Here is an 18,202-nt window from a genome sequence, read left to right as displayed (position 1 = left end):
TTAAAATGACAATTGGCACAAATAATGTGTTGTATTACCACTATTGGCCAAAGGGTATATTTACACAATGACATATTAACAGCTCTTTTTATCATACCGGGGGACTTGAAGATGTATAATTAGTAAATGTTAACAAAGATTTCTGTTTAAATGAAATCGCCATATGGATTCAAGTGATAAGAAGGCTGCTCGTGGATTTTCTGGAATATGTATATATGACAATAGATGTTGCACCTGCCACTGAGCATGTGACATAAATTAATATGAGTTTTGAGTTTGTCGATTGAGCGTAATGCATTTTAGAGTTATGAAAACGGGCTTCTTGGCCCACCGCATCTGTGTGGATCATCATGCCTGTCGGTACGTATCCTATTTGCCTGAATTCATTACACTTCCTGCTATGCCTTGCATATTCATATATCAGTCCAGATGTCTCCTCAAGAGTTTTTACTGTTCCTGCTGCAACTAACTTCTCCAGCACCTTGTTTGAGATACCAACTACTTTGTATGAAATATTTACTGGTTGAATCATAGAAACATAGAAAATAGGTGCACGAGGAGGCCATTCGGCCATTCAAGCCTGCACCGCCATTCATTGTGATCGTGGCTGATCGTCCCCTATCAATAACCCGTGCCTGCCTTCTCCTCATATCCCTTGACTTCACTAGTCCCTAGAGCTCTATCTAACTCTCTATTAAATCCATCCAGTGACTTGGCCTCCACTGCCCTCTGTGGCAGGGAATTCCATAAATGGATCCCCATTAAACATTGTCCCTCTCATCTTAAATCTATTCCCTCTAGTTTTAGGCACACGTACCTTTGGAAACAGACTCTGACCATCTACCCTATCTATGCCTCATAATTTTAATTATATCTCAAACATCACCTCTCAGCCCCCTTTACTTCACTCAACCAGTCTCTGCTTATAACTCTGTCCGTTCAATCACGGCAACATCCTTGTGAATATTTTCTGTATCCCCTCTTGTTCAATCATATCTTTCCTGTGGTGTGGCAACTAGATCTACACACAATATTACAAGTGGAGTTTAACTAATATTTTGACTAACTGTAAGATGACATCCTAGCTCTTGTACTCATGCCACAGCTGAGGAAAGCAAGCATGTATGCGCCCTTGCCACATTGTCTATCTGCAATGCCACTTTTGGGGATTCGTACCCCCATGTCTCTCTGATCAACAACATTACTCAAGGTCCTCTTATGCCCTGAAAATGTATTTTGCTTACCATTACGTTTGCTCACTTTACCAGTTAATCTGGATCCTTTTGTGCCCCGGACAACATTTTTCATTGTCTACTTTACCGCAGATTTTAGTGTAATCCGCAACTTAATAATCATGCCATCTAAGTTTTCATACAAATCATTCATGTAAATGATGAACAGTGGACTCAACACCAATCCCTGCAGCACACCACTGGTCACAGGCCTCCATGCAGAAAAACAAATCTCCACTTTCACCCTCTGCCTCTGACCATTAAGCCTATTTAAATGTAGTTGTTCGTGTTTCTTAATACTGTTTTTAACTGTGTTTATGTGGGGGGCGGGGGGGGGAGGGGGAAATTAAAAAAAATATTTTCCCTGCACGGGAGACCCGACCTTTTTCCCTGTCGGCTCTCCGTTGTCATTGGGGCCTAGCACCGTGGAGCGGCCTCCAACCGGAACAATCTGGGGGCTCCAGTCGAGGAGCCTGTGAAGCTGCGGACTACTTACCATCGTGGGGCTGGCCGGCCTCGGAGCGTGAGGAGCAGTGGTGGATCGCTGCTGCGGCCCGACCCCGGAGCTCGGAGGCTCCAGCTGCAGCCACAGGTCCGGTGGACTGGGTCATCGGGAGCTCGCAGGAGCAGGAGTAGGTCATTCGGCCCTTCGAGCCTGCACCGCCATTCAATATGATCATGGCTGATTATCCAACTCAGTATCCTGTACCTGCTTTCTCTCCATACCCCCCTGATCCCTTTAGCCACATGGGCCACATCTAACTCCCTCTTAAATATAGCCAATGAACTGGCCTCAACTACATTCTGTGGCAGAGAATTCCAGAGATTCACCACTCTCTGTGTAAAAAATGTTTTTCTCATCTCAGTCCTAAAAGATTTCCCCTTTATCCTTAAACTGTGACCCCTTGTTCTGGACGTCCCCAACATCGGGAACAATCATCCTGCATCTAGCCTGTCCAACCCCTTAAGAATTTTGTAAGTTTCTATAAGATCCCCCTTCAATCTGCTAAATTCTAGCGAGTACACCAAGTCTATCCAGTCTTTCTTCATATGAAAGTCCTGACATCCCATGAATCAGTCTGGTGGACCTTCTCTGTACTCCCTCTATGAGTTTTCGGCCCAAAGATAGTATCTACCGTGGACCCATTGTGACTGTCTGTGACTTGCAGTGGATCAAAGTGGTCTGGGAAGTTGGAGCTAATATGCGCCATGACCAGCCTGTTGAAGCACTTCAATCAGAGTCACTGGACCAAAGTCATGAAGGCACACTGCCTGGGTTTTCTTTGGCACAGAGATGAAAATTGACTTCTGAAAGCAGGAGGTGAATCCGAGAATAGAGTTCACCCTCCCCTTTTGAAATGTCGTGTGCCCGCTCAGAAACATCATTGACTCTGGCCCCAGGGAAGCAACATACCATCCTGAAGAAATGCTTCAGAAGAGCTTATCTGTGCTGCTAACTATGAAGCCCATCACTATCACCGGCTTAGAATCTGCCCACCTCTGTTTTACAATAGAGCCTTTGCCGCTATCACTGATCTGGCTAATGCTGTTGCTTTCCCCTGAGCTTGCATCCCCCTGCCCACTCAATAGTATCCCAAATGGTATACTTGTGAAGGAGGGGAACAGCCACAGGAGACTCCTGCATTATCTGCCTGCCCTTCCAAGTGGTCATCCGTCTATGGCTGAAACTGGGATGTAACCATCGCCCTGAGCTCCTATCGACAATACTTTCTTCCTTGTTTGTGCTGCTTGGAAAGTTCAACTCCAATCATGGAAACATAGAAAATAAGTGCAGGAGTAGGCCATTCGGCCCTTCAAGCCTGCACCGCCATTCAATATGATCATGGCTGATCATCCAACTCGGTATCCTGTACCTGCCCTCTCTCCATACCCCCTGATCCCTTTAGCCACAAGGGCCACATCTAACTCCCTCTTAAATATAGCCAATGAACTGGCCTCAACTACCTTCTGTGGCAGAGAATTCCACAGATTCACCACTCTGTAAAAAATGATTTTCTCATCTCGGTCCTAAAAGATTTCCTCCTTATCCTTAAACTGTGACCCCTTGTTCTGGACTTCCCCAACATCGGGAATAATCTTCCTGCATCTAGCCTGTCCAACCCCTTAAGAATTATGTAAATTTCTATAAGATCCCCCCTCAATCTTCTAAATTCTAGCGAGTACAAGCCGAGTCTATCCAGTCTTTCTTCATTTGAAAGTCTTGCCATCCCAGGAATCAGTCTGGTCAGGAATCAGGAATCCATCCATGTGGTCTGAGATTTGCTGAAGATGGACATTGTTTTTGTAAATGGAGTCATCAGGGACACTTGATAAACCCGATCTGTCACATTTCACAGGAGGATCATCCACTCAACTGGCTGCCATTTCTCCCTCTGAAGTTAATAATGGGTTACAAGAAAGGAAAGTGAGAGATTTACCATGACTTGAGATGAGGCTCGCTCAGCCTCTTCACAAAATTCTTCCTTGTTAAAGCCTCTGAACGTAGCTTCAAACAATGCACTTCCACCTCAGAACAATCGTTCTCCATATGGCCGCTCCAGATGCTGCTCCTCTGGAGCTTGTCCCCCTTTTCTATGTTGGACCTTGCTTGCTCGGCTTGACGGTAAGAAAAAATGGTTGAGTTTACTTTGCCCGGCTATTGTAGAAACATAGAAACACAAAAAATAGGTGCTGGAGTAGGCCATTCGGTCCTTAGAGTCAGCACCGACATTCAATATGATCATGGGTTGATCACCTAACATCAGTACCCCGTACCTGCTTTTTCCCCATATCCCTAAGAGCTAAATCTAACTTTCTCTTGAAAACATCCAATGAATTGGCCTCCACTCCATTCTGTGGCAGAGAATTCCACAGATTCACAACTCTCTGTGTAAAAAATGTTTTTCTCATCTCAGTCCTAAAAGATTTCCCCTTTATCCTTAAACTGTGACCCCTGGTTCTGGACTCCCCCAACATCAGGAACATTTTTCCTGCATCTAGTCTTTCCAATCCTTTAAGAATTTTATATGTTTCTATAAGATACCCTCTCATCCTTCACACAAAAAGAAACAATGTTGGAGGACCTCCATTGGGCCAGAGGGCAGTTGACAATATTTCTGGTTGGAACCACCCAGTCTGGGAGGGGGAGTCTTGAAGAAGTGTCATAGAAGCATAGAAAATAGGTGCAGGTGGAGGCCATTCGGTTCATTTCATTTTGATCATGGCTGATCGTCCCTAATCAATAACTGTGCCTGCCTTCTCCCCATATCCCTCGATTCCACCAGCCCCTAGAGCTCTATCTAACTCTCACTTAAATACAGTGGCTTGCAAAAGTATTCATACCCCTTGAACTTTTCCACATTTTGTCACGTTACAACCACAAACGTAAATGTATTTTATTGGGATTTTATGTGATAGACCAACACAAAGTGGCGCATAATTGTGAAGTGGAAGGAAAATGATACATGGTTTTCAAAATTTTTTACAAATAAAAAACTGAAAAGTGTGGCGTGCAAAAGTATTCAGCCCCCTTTACTCTGATACCCCTAAATAAAATCCAGTGCAACCAATTACCTTCAGAAGTCACCTAATTAGTAAATAGAGTCCACTTGTGTGTAATCTAATCTCAGTATAAATACAGCTGTTCTGTGAAGGCCTCAGAGGTTTGTTAGAGAACATTAGTGAACAAACAGCATCATGAAGCCCAAGGAACACACCAGACAGGTCGGGGATAAAGTTGTGGAGAAGTTTAAAGCAGGGTTAGGTTATAAAAAAATATCCCAAGCTTTGAACATCTCACGGAGCACTGTTCAATCCATCATCCGAAAATGGAAAGAGTATGGCACAACTGCAAACCTAGCAAGACATGGCCGTCCACCTAAACTGACAGGCCGGGCAAGGAGAGCATTAATCAGAGAAGCAGCCAAGAGGCCCATGGTAACTCTGGAGGAGCTGCAGAGATCCACAGCTCAGGTGGGAGAATCTGTCCACAGGACAACTATTAGTCGTGCACTGCACAAATCGGGCCTTTATGGAAGAGTGGCAAGAAGAAAGCCATTGTTGAAAAAAAGCCATAAGAAGTCCCGTTTGCAGTTTGCCACAAGCCATGTGGGGGACACAGCAAACATGTGGAGGAAGGTGCTCTGGTTAGATGAGACCAAAATTGAAGTTTTTGGCCTAAATGCAAAACGCTATGTGTGGCGGAAAACTAACACTGCACATCACCCTGAACACACCATCCCCACTGTGAAAAATGGTGGTGGCAGCATCATGCTGTGGGGATCAGCATGGGACAGGGAAGCTGGTCAGAGTTGATGGGAAGATGGATGGAGCCAAATACAGGGCAATCTTGGAAGAAAACCTGTTAGAGTCTGCAAAAGACTTGAGACTGGGGCGGAGGTTCACCTTCCAGCAGGACAACAACCCTAAACATACAGCCAGAGCTACAATGGAATGGTTTAGATCAAAGCATATTCATGTGTTAGAATGGCCCAGTCAAATTCCAGACCTAAATCCAATTGAGAATCTCTGGCAAGACTTGAAAATTGCTGTTCACAGACGCTCTCCATCCAATCTGACTGAGCTTGAGCTATTTTGCAAAGAAGAATGGGCAAAAATTTCAGTCTCTAGATGTGCAAAGCTGGTAGAGACATACCCCAAAAGACTTGCAGCTGTAATTGCAGCGAAAGGTGGTTCTACAAAGTATTGACTCAGGGGGGCTGAATACTTTTGCACGCCACTTTTCAGTTTTTTATTTGTAAAAAAATTTGAAAACCATGTATCATTTTCCTTCCACTTCATAATTATGCGCCACTTTGTGTTGGTCTATCACATACAATCCCAATAAAATACATTTACGTTTGTGGTGGTAACGTGACAAAATGTGGAAAAGTTCAAGTGGTATGAATACTTTTGCAAGCCACTGTACATCCAGTGATTTGGCCTCCACTGCCATCTGTGGCAGGGAATTCAACAAATTCACAACTCTCTGGGTGAAAAAGTTTTTCTCACCTCAGTCTTAAATGACCTCCCCTTTATTCTAAGACTGTGGCCCCTGGTTCTGGACTCGCCCAACATTGGGAACATTTTTCCTGCATCTAGCTTGTCCAGTCCTTTTATAATATATGTTTCTATAAGACCCCCCCCCCCCCTCTCTCATCCTTCTAAACTCCAGTGAATACAAGCCCAGTCTTTTCAATCTTTCCTCATATGACAGTCCCGCTATCCCAGGGATCAATCTTGTGAACCTACACAGCACTGCCTCAATCACAAAGATGTCCTTCCTCAAATTAGGAGACCAAAACTGTACTCAATACTCCAGATGCGGTCTTACCAGAGCCCTATACAACTGCAGAAGAACCTCTCTGCTCCTATACTGAAATCCTCTTGCTATGAAGGCCAACATTCCTTTAGCTTTCTTCACTGCCTGCTGCACGCCAACTTTCAGTGACCAGTGTACAAGGACACCCAGGTCTCACCTCCCTCTTACCTAACCTAACCCCATTGAGATAATAATCTCCCCGCTTGTTTTTGCCACCAAAGTGGATAACCTCACATTTATCTATATTATACTGCATCTGCCACGCATCTGCCCACTCACCCAACCTGTCCAGGTCACCCTACAACCTCCTAACATCCTCTTCACAGTTCACACTGCCACCAAGCTTTGTGTCATCTGCAAACTTGCTAGTGTTGCTCCTAATTCCCTCTTCCAAATCATTAATATATATATGGTAAACAGTTGCAGCCCCAACACCAAGCCTTGCGGCACTCCACTCGCCACTGCCTGCCATTCTGAAAAGGACCCGTTCACTCCTACTCTTTGCTTCCGGTCTGCCAACCAATTTTCTATCCATGTCATCACCCTACCCCCAATACCATGTGCTCTAATTTTAGTCACCAGTCTCCCGTGCGGGACCTTATCAAAGGCTTTCTGAAAGTCTAGATACACTACATACACTGGCTCCCCTTCATCCATTTTACTTGTCACGTCTTCAAAAAATTCCAGAAGACTAGTCAAGCATGATTTCCCTTTCATAAATCCATGCTGACTTGGACTAATCCTTTTACTGCTATCCGAATGCCGCATTATTACCTCTTTAATAATTGACTCCAGCATCTTTCCCACCACCGAAGTCAGGCTAACTGGTCTGTAATTCCTGTAAGCCCTGACCAGAAATGTCACAGTTTCCCTCCATAGATGCTGTCAGACCCGCTATGTTCTTCAGTACTTTGCTTTTTGCTCAAGTTTCCTGTATCTACCATCTCTTGTGTCTCTCAGCCTTATAAAGTTCCATCTACAATCTGGTCGTTGGTAGTTTTGGTTGGCAGTCCACTCCGTTTAATTCTATTAAAGTTCCCTTTAATTTTTGTGAGAGCCTGACATTGAAGTCTGTTTCAATGCCTTGCCAGCCTTTAACTTAGCTCCGTTCAGTAGGCAGATGTGTAACACAAAATCTCTTCCATCATTGCCTATACCACTGTTGAGGTCAGTGGTGCCGAATTCATGATCATTTTTCAAACCTACTTTTCTCAAATGAAATATTGTTATTCTAAAGATCAACATTTAGTTCATAATTCAAGAAGCCGGCCCTGTTTCTGCAGCTATTCCACCCACTCTGAATAATTCTGGTTATTGTGTGAAGTACCCGAGTGCAGCAGGAAAATGCGCAGCATAAACCTCAGAGAATCCATTCCATTTAATCCATTCCTCTGCCAAAGTGACCCAAAAGCCTGCTTGCTTTCTCCCATGTTGATGGCATCAGCAGTTTATCTTGGAGCATCTCCAAGTCCCTCTCTGTACCATTTACTGCGGCATAATTCTATTTGTCTTGTGAGCGACCGGTTATTATCCTGTCTCGCTCTCAAAACTCGGCATTTGCATATTCATCCCGGGTTTGCAAACTATTTTGGTTATCTTTTTTTTTTAATCAGCCTCCTTTCTAGTTGGTAGCAGTTCTAATTCCTTTCATTTGCAGAGGTTTCTCTTCATTGTGAAATTTCTGAGTGGTAAATCACCAAAGCTTCTTGCTTGATGATTGATTACTGATTTGCTGCAAACCTGCACCCCCCTCTATTTTGTCAGTTTTCATTCAATTTCAAGCTTTTCATCTTGTGGACTAATGTATTATTTGGCATGTGAGATATTAATTATGCTGTAATTAAAATTTCACTGCCTTGGGGCATCATTGTAATTGATTTGAAATAAAAAATTATCAGCCCTTTTTGTTTGAATAATTTATTTTCTTGCTTTCCTAAGCTGATCTTTTAAAAATATATATCAATGTTCAAAAATAAGTGCTCACTATCTATTTGATTGTTAACTGTAAAAACATAGATGAGCTCAAATGCATCTCTCTCGGTGACAAAACAAGTGTGCAAGTTGCTTGGGTTGTAAACGGAAGAATAAGACATTAAAGCAGGGGTCATGCTTAACTTTATAAATGATTGATAAAGCCTCATAGTTTAGTTTATTGTCACGTGTACCAAGATAAAGTGAAAAGCTTTTCTTGCGTGTTAACCAGTCAGCAGAATGACAACACATCATTACAATCAAGCCATCCACAGTGTACAGATACATGATAAAGGGAATAATGTTTAGTGCAAGATAAAGTCCAATTAAACATAGCCGGAGGGTCTCCAATGAGCGAGATAGTTGCTCTACACTACTCTCTCATTGTCTGTAGGATGGTTCAGTTGGAAAGTAAATGACTGTGAATCTGGCAGGATGTGTTTTCACATTTCTATACCTCTTGCATGATGGGAGAGGGGAGAAGAGGGAGTGACCGGGATGAGACTCATCCTTGATTATGCTGGTGGCTTTACAGAGGCAGTGTAAAGTGTAAATGGAGTCAATGGAAGGGAGGTTGGTTTGTGTGAGAGTCTGGGCAACGTTCACAATTCTCTGCAATTTCCTGCGGGCTTGGATAGATCAGTACCCAAACCATGCTATGATATCAGCTGGAATATTGTGGATGATCTTGTGAACCATGGTTGAAGAAAGATGTAATTGTTTCAGAGAAAAGAAAGTTGAACGATTCAGTATTAACTTTGTCTAATTATGATCAATGCTCCTTTGTTCTATTTTTCTATTTCATTCCTCATGACAAGGCCCAGCAATTCTTTCCTTCCTGGGGAGTTGAGAATAGAAACACAAGGGTCTGCAGATGCTGGAATCTTGAGCAAAACCCAAAGTACTGGAAACTGAAGAAGGGACCCAACCTGAAGTAATGTCTGTCCATTCCCATCTGCAAATGACCCACTGAATTCCTCCCAGGGCCGGATTTACGTATAAGCTTCACAAGCTTAAGTTTAGGGCCTCGAGATCTAGGGGGGCCTCGGCAGGGCCGGATTTACCTATAGGCTTCATAGGCTGATTGGGAAGGGCCTTACATCGGGGATTGGGAGGGGCCTCACAAGTGGAATAGCCTAGGGCCTCTCTTCATCTAAATCCGACCCTGATTCCTCCAAATGTTTTGTTAATTGCGTGAGATTTAAAAATATACACACAAGGAAACCTGCCTATGGAACCATTGTGCTATAATGCTGAGAATTAAATTCTGCACTCTGTATCTTCCCCTTTGATCTACCTATTGTACACGAGTTTGATGTGATTGTATTTATGTATAGTATTAGTATATAGCTTTATTCCCAGAGCTATAGCGGCTCTGAACCGGCCCTGCTGAGTGCCCCACATCCCCCCTGGACTGTCTCCCTCGGATGGTCACGTCACACAGCTTATTTATTTATTTTACTTTTCTTTTACATCGGTTGGAAGCTGCATACTAAATCCCGTTGCACTGACGTGCAATGACAATAAAATATATTATTATTATTATTATTATTATTATTATTATTATTATTATTATTATTATTATTAGTATGATTATTATTATTATTATTATTATTATTATTATTATTATTATTATTATTATTATTATTATCTGATCTGATTGGACAGCAGGCAAAACAAAGCTTTTCACTGTATGTCGATACGTGACAATAATAAACCTAAACCTTATGTGAAATGTGTTCATATTCAGATGCATTCTCTTTGCTCTTATCAACTGCCATGTTGCCCCAACACTCCTTGCCTCCCTGGCCAATATTAAGGTAGCTGCTGTATCTGCCCAACTGCTGTGTTGTTCTGCATGGAACATGGAACAGTACAGCACAGGAATGGGGTCTTTTCACCCACAATGGGTGGTACATCGGTGGAGTTGCCGCCTTGTAGCGTCAGAGACCGGGGTTCGAGCTTGACTATGGATACTGTGTGTATGGAGTTTGTGCGTTCTCACTGACTACATGGGTTTTCTCCAGTGCTCTGGTTTCCTTCCAAACTCCAAAGGTGTGCAGGTTTGTAGATTAACTGGCTTCTGTAAATTGTAAATTGTCCCTAATGTGCTATTGAATAGGGTGATCGCTGGTCGGCACAGACTTGGTGGGCCAAAGAGCCCATGTCCACACTGTATTTGTAAAGTCTCATGATGCCAAGTAAAACTGACTTGTTCCATCAAAGATAGACACAAAATGCTGGAGTAACCCAACGGGACAGGCACCATCTCTGGTGGGAAGGAATGGGTGACCTTTCTTCTCTCCAGAGATGCAGCCTGTCCCGCTGAGTTATCCCCGCATTTTGTGTCTATCTTCGGTTTAAACCAGCATCTGCAATTCCTTCCAACACATGACCTCTTCTACCTGTACATGATCCATATCCCTCTATGCCCTGAACTTCCACGTGCCTATCTAAAATCCTCTTAACAGCTCTTGTTATTTCTGCCTCCACGACCATCCAGGCCCCCACCACTCTCCGTTAAAATAACCACCTTAAACTTTCCCCCTCTCACCCTATAGCTATGCTCTCAAGTGTTGGCCATTTCCACCCTGGGAAACAAACCAGTTCTGACTGTCTAACCTATCTGTGCCTCTCATCATTTTATATACTTCTATCGTCTCTAACTTCCCTAACTTCCAACTTTCCAGAGAAAACAATTCAAGACTATCCAACCCTGTAGCTGAAATCCTCTAATCCAGGCAGCATTCTGGTTAAAAAAAAACAAAAAAATCTGGTTCGTGCATTCTGGCTCCAATATGTTATTTATTAGTGGATTCATACCCTTACTGCACCTCACGGGGACATCTCTGGGGAAAATAATGCTGTGTCCTTTTATTTGTAACCTTGATTTCTTCCAGATGAATTATTTCTTAATATGGCATCCTCCAATGCTTCAACCAACCCACTCACAGACCCCAACCCCAACCCACATCCACTCTTTACCATGCTACTTTCCCTCTCAAGAGTTCGTAACCTGGAACTTAGTTTTTTGCTCCTAGCCTACCTACCTCAGATTTCCATTATAATCAAACCATAATTCTTTTGCTGCATCTATGTAACCTATTGGCCTGATTGTTCTGGTGAATTCTGTCGGTTCCCAGTGCAAGTAAAAGCCAACTTCAGAATATCTGCATGAGTGTATAGAAACATAGAAAATAGGTGCAGGAGTAGGCCATTCGGCCCTTCGAGCCGTATAAGCTGTGAATGACCTAGCTGATCTTCACCAGCCAGACTCCTGCTGTGCTTCTTGGCCAGATTAATAATAATAATAATAATAATAAATACTTTATTGATCCCCTCAGGGAAATTCAGATGTCCAGAAGCTCCCAACCAACAAACCCACAGATTCAAAACGAACGCAGACAGAAAATACATAGAATACAATGTGGACACTACCTGAGAGCAATAAATACTTAAAAAGACCAATAATTAAGTTAAAAAGTAATAATTGCAAAATGCATCCCCCATGACCATGCAGTCCTTAGTCTGAAGAAGGGTCTCGACCCGAAACGTCACCCATTCCTTTTCTCCAGAGATGCTGCCTGTCCCGCTGAGTTACTCCAGCTTTTTGTGTCTACCCATGCAGTTAAGTTGCAGAAGTACAGGTGGCGCGGTGGTGCAATGGTAGAGACCCGGGTTCAATCCTGACCACCGGTGCTTGCCTCTATGGAGTTTAGAAACATAGGAATATAGAAAATGGGTGGAGAAGTAGATGATCATGGCTGATCATCCAAAATCAGTACCCTGTTCCTGCTCCCTCCCCCCACCCCCCTCCATATCCCTTGATGCCATTAGCCCTAAGAGCTAAATCTAACATCTCTCTTGAATACATCGTTTGTTCATTCTCCCTGTGACCTGCATGGGATTTCTCCGGGATCTCTGGTTTCCTCCCACACTCCAAAGATATACAGATTTGTAGGTTAATTGGCTTGGTAAAAGTGTAAAATTGTCCCAAGTGTGTGTCGGGTAGCGTTAGTGTGCAGGGATCGCTGGACTCGGTGGGCTGAAGGGCCTGTTTCTGCGCTGTATCTCTAAACTAAACTAAGTACATTTTGTTAAGAATCCACTCCATTTACACTGGTATATCTGTTCTTGCTCTCTGGTAAGAGCAGATCTTTATAATTTGGCTCTTGGTTTGCTCTCTGGTTCTTTACAATGTTAGACCTAGTGTAGGAGCATTGAAACCATTGATTTCAATGGGGATAATTTGGTTGCAGGAGAGGAAGAATAAGTAAGGTCTTTATAATTTGGCTGCTGGTTTGTTTCATGTGTTTAGTTTTTGTATTTTGACCTTTTTAGATGGTCATTTTAAGTTTTATCGTAGTTATTTAATGAAATACAGTAGCTAAATTGCTTCTGAAAATTAAAAAAAGTTGACAGCTGAAAGAACTGGAGATGGGGTTTTGGAGGCTGCCTCAGCAATTTCATGTATGATCCATGCTTCCCCAAGTCGCTCATTTATGCCTTGGCGGCCATACCACCATTCATGGCCTTGATTGCATACACTTGTAGATACCATGCCCTTTTAGATAATGCTGGACTTTGCACAATCATCCAGGACAAGTTCAGGCAAGTTAAGACTGCCGGTGGCACCTTCAGGGCAATAACGTTTTATTGCCGTTTGTCCATTCTAATTTGTTTTAGGAAGGAGATCATACATAGAAACATAGAAACATAGAAACATAGAGAATAGGTGCAGGAGTAGGCCATTCGGCCCTTCGAGCCTTCACCGCCATTCGATATGATCATGGCTGATCATCCAACTCAGTATCCCATCCCTGCCCTCTCTCCATACCCCCTGATCCCTTTAGCCACAAGGGCCACATCTAACTCCCTCTTAAATATAGCCAATGAACTGGCCTCAACTACCTTCTGTGGCAGAGAATTCCACAGATTCACCACTCTCTGTGTAAAAAATGATTTTCTCATCTCGGCCCTAAAAGACTTCCCTCTTATCCTTAAACTGTGACCCCTAGTTCTGGACTTCCCCAACATCGGGAACAATCTTCCTGCATCTAGCCTGTCCAACCCCTTAAGAATTTTGTACGTTTCTATAAGATCCCCCCTCAATCTTCTAAATTCTAGCGTGTACAAGCCGAGTCTATCCAGTCTTTCTTCATATGAAAGTCCTGCCATCCCAGGAATCAGTCTGGTGAACCTTCTCTGTGCTCCCTCTATGGCAAGAATGTCTTTCCTCAGATTATCAGACCAAAACTGTACGCAATACTCCAGGTGTGGTCTCACCAAGACCCTGTACAACTGCAGTAGAACCTCCCTGCTCTTATACACAAATCCTACATCATAAGTGCTTGCAGACAGAAGGAGTAAGTAACCATGAGATACTAACACAAGGGGCAGGCAGGCTGCATGAATTCAGAATCTCTGGCCGTCTGTTGAGTGGAATGGATAGTTCCATTTCGGACTGAAGAAGGGTCCTGACCCCCAACGTCATCAGTTCATTATCTCCACCGATTGTGTCTGACGCGCTGAGTTCCCCCCAGCCTTTTGTTTTTTTGTTTATATCACTCGTCTGTTTACATTTCCACATGCAGTGGCAAAGGGAAAAAAATAAAGTGGGAAACCAGGCAGTGAAGTAATGTATCAGTTATGAGTCATTGGTTGTAAGAAGTGTGAAATTTAGTTTTGTGAAATTACTTCAAGTGTGGAACTTAGTTATTTTTGGAAAGCAAATTACAATTGCTCAGGTTTACAAAATAACAATCATTTTTGGCATCCATTCCTTCTCTCCAGAGATGCTGCCTGTCCCGCTGTGTTACTCCAGCATTTTGTGTCGATCATTTTTGGCACGTTGTGCTCAAATGAGAACACAAAAGAAAATCTAAAGGGCCTGTCCCACTGTGCCGACCTTATTTGCGAGTTTAGGAGAGTCTGCGCTCGCCACAACCTCGCAGTATGGTCGACACGTGGTCGTAGGTGGTCACTGTTAAGTCTCCTTCATGGTCTAGAGGAGTTCCCGCATAGTGGTTACTACTCACAACCTCAGTTTGGACGCGGACAATTTTTCCACAAGCTGAAACATTTTCTGCAAATAAAAATTGGTCGGCATGGAGAAAATCAATATTTTTGAACTTGTAGTGCAGTGGTAGTGGGGTTGCCATGTCGTTGTAGGTAGTCGAGATAGCCATAGGTAATCTCCTTTGATGACCGGGCCTTCATGCTGTGTAGGATGTTACATATAGCGTACACAGGGAGTGGCTAGATCAGACTGGAGCGGGTATGAGAGAGGATACAGCTTTTACCAGAAGAGAGCGAGAGAGAGAGAGACGGAAAGTTACAGCTTTTACGAGAATGAGGAATAACCAGTGTGAATCATCTCTTTGTTTGTACAATACTTCAATAAAGAATCAATTGAACTGGAAATAGCGACTGGAAGATCCCATTTATTTTTCGTTTGTGTAAGCTCCACTCCTCGCTGCATGTGTAGTCATGGCAATGGAAAGTTGGACATGAAAAGTTTGAAATTGCCATTACAATCCCAAAATGAGAAAGAGAAAATAAAAGTAAAAATGGTGGTTCCGTTATGGTTGATATATTTTCTTAATTTGAAGTGCTAAATCTGTGATTCCGAGACGTTAGTTTGGGTGGAGTGAAGATGCAACAGTTGGCAGGGGCTTTTGTAACAGCAAAGCCCTCCACAGTTTGGCTCTGCACGAGGTGCCCAAACTATAGACAAGAGACAATAGGTGCAGGAGTAGGCCATTCGGCCCTTTGAGCCAGCACCGCCATTCAATGTGATCATGGCTGATTATCCACAATCAGTAACCCGTTCCTGCCTTCTCCCCATATCCCCTGACTCCTCTATCTTTAAGAGCCCTATCTAGAACCACTCCTGAAAGTATCCAGAGAACCGGCCTCCACTGCCCTCTGAGGCAGAGAATTTCACACTCAGAACTCTCTGTGTGAAAATATGTTTCCTCATCTCCATTCTAAATGGCTTACCCCTTATTCTTAAACTGCCCCCCCAACATCTGGAACATGTTTCCTGCCTCTAGCGTGTCTAAACCCTTAATAATCTTATATGTTTCAATAAGATATCCTCTCATCCTTCTAAATTTCAGAATATACAAGCCCAGCCGCTCCAGCATATGACAGTCCTGCCATCCCGGGAATTAACCTTGTAAACCTATGCTGCACTCCCTCAATAGCAAGAATGTCCTTCCTCAAATTAGGGGACCAAAACTGCACACTATACTCCAGGTATGGTCTCATTTGGGTCCTATACAACTGCAGAAGGACCTCTTTGCTCCTATACTCAATTCCTCTTGTGATGAAGGCCAACATGCCATTCGCTTTCTTCACTGCCTGCTGTACCAGAATGCTTACTTTCATTGACTGATGAACAAGGACCCCCAGATCCCGTTGTAATTCCCCCTTTTCCAACTTGACACCATTTAGATAATAATCTGCCTTCCTAATAATATGCTACCAAAGTGGATAACCTCACATTTATCCACATTAAACTGCATCTGCCATGCATCTGCTCACTCACCCAACCTGTCCAAGTCGCCCTGCATTCTCATCGCATCCTCCTCATAGTTCACACTGCCACCCAGCTTTGAGTCATCTGCAAATTTGCTAATGTTACTTTGAATCCCTTCATCTAAATCACGAATGTATATTGTAAATAGCTGTGGTTCCAACACCGGGCCTTGCGGTACCCCACTAGTCACTGCCTGCCATTCTGAAAGGGACCCGTTAATCACTACTCTTTGTTTCCTGTCTGCCAACAATTTTTTTATCCATGTCAGCATTCTACCCCCAATACCATGTGCCATAATTTTGCCCACTAATCCCCTATGTGGAACCTTATCAAATGCTTTCTGAAAGTCCAGGTACACTACATCCACTGGCTCTCCCTTGTCCTTTTTCCTAGTTACATCCTCAAAAAATTCCAGAAGATTAGTCAAGCATGAATTCCTCTTTGTAAATCCACGCTGACTCGGACCGATCCTGTTACTGCTATCCAAATGTGCCGCTATCTCATCTTTTATGATTGACTCCAGCAACTTCCCCACCACCGATGTCAGGCTAACTGGTCTATAATTCCTTGTTTTCTCTCTCCCGCCTTTCTTATTTTTGTTATCTTACTGAAGGGTCTTCGAGAGATATGAAACGAGTATATTTCAAATTGAAGGCCTGGCTTGGTTCCCAGCCTCAACCTTCCATTAAATGTGAAAAGGAATAACTAAATATTACTGGTGCAACAACGAGGAATAATACAAATGCGTAAAACATGAAATTTGGCTTCTTTCAATAATTTTGTTTTGACAGTGGCGCAAAGAGAGCAGATGTTAAACATACAGGTTGAAGCAAGCTAAGCTATGCAGTATATTGTAAAGGTAGCACCAAAATATGAGTAAAATCACAGTGCCTGTACTGTACTTCAAATCCAAAGAACTGTTTGTTAGAACCAGGAGCCAGTTTTGTTTGCATGACCCCAAACTTGTGCATGAAAAATTATTGTTGTTCTTTTTCGGGTTTATTATTATCACATGTATTGAGGTATAATGAAAAGCTTTGTTTTTCATGCTATCCAATCAAATCAGATGACGCTATACAAATACAATCAACCCAACCAAAATTACACTGGGTAGAGAAAAATAAAAAAATACAGTGCAGAATATAGTTCTTTGGAGTTGAAGCGTTATCACACAAGAGCCCTTGTGGCCCTTGTGGCTAAAGGGATCAGGGGGTATGGAGAGAAGGCAGGTACAGGATACTCAGTTGGATGATCAGCCATGATCATATTGAATGGTGGTGCAGGCTCAATGGGCCGAATGGCCTACTCCTGCACCTATTTCCTATGTTTCTATGTTTCTAGGAGTCAAGCTGTATTTTTGAAATGGTATATTTTGGAAGTTGTGACAGTGGATCATAAAGTTATAATTAGTAGAATCAGGCCATTCGGCCCATCAAGTCTACTCCGCCATTCAATCATAACCATATAACAATTACAGCACGGAAACAGGCCATCTCGGCCCTACAAGTCCGTGCCGAACAACTTTTTTCCCTTAGTCCCACCTGCCTGCACTCATACCATAACCCTCCATTCCCTTCTCATCCATATGCCTATCCAATTTATTTTTAAATGATACCAACGAACCTGCCGCCACCACTTCCACTGGAAGCTCATTCCACACCGCTACCACTCTCTGAGTAAAGAAGTTCCCCCTCATGTTACCCCTAAACTTCTGTCCCTTAATTCTGAAGTCATGTCCTCTTGTTTGAATCTTCCCTATTCTCAAAGGGAAAAGCTTGTCCACATCAACTCTGTCTACCCCTCTCATCATTTTAATGACCTCTATCAAGTCCCCCCTTAACCTTCTGCGCTCCAAAGAATAAAGACCTAACTTATTCAACCTTTCTCTGTAACTTAGTTGTTGAAACCCAGGCAACATTCTAGTAAATCTCCTCTGTACTCTCTCTATTTTGTTGACATCCTTCCTATAATTGGGCGACCAAAATTGTACATCATACTCCAGATTTGGTCTCACCAATGCCTTGTACAATTTTAACATTACATCCCAGCTTCTATACTCAATGCTCTGATTTATAAAGGCTAGCATACCAAAAGCTTTCTTTACCACCCTATCTATATGAGATTCCACCTTCAAGG

General features: G+C 43.0%; 1 protein-coding gene across 2 annotated transcripts in view; it reads left to right on the top strand.

The window, feature by feature from the left end:
* nedd4l (NEDD4 like E3 ubiquitin protein ligase) overlaps positions 1-18,202 on the top strand; it is a 399,262-nt gene that overhangs the window by 90,716 nt on the left and 290,344 nt on the right. The gene's annotated exons all lie outside the window — the stretch shown is intronic.

Source organism: Amblyraja radiata, chromosome 1 (genome assembly GCF_010909765.2).
Source record: "Amblyraja radiata isolate CabotCenter1 chromosome 1, sAmbRad1.1.pri, whole genome shotgun sequence".
NCBI lineage: Eukaryota > Metazoa > Chordata > Chondrichthyes > Rajiformes > Rajidae > Amblyraja > Amblyraja radiata.
This window is presented reverse-complemented; position numbering and strand designations above follow the sequence as displayed.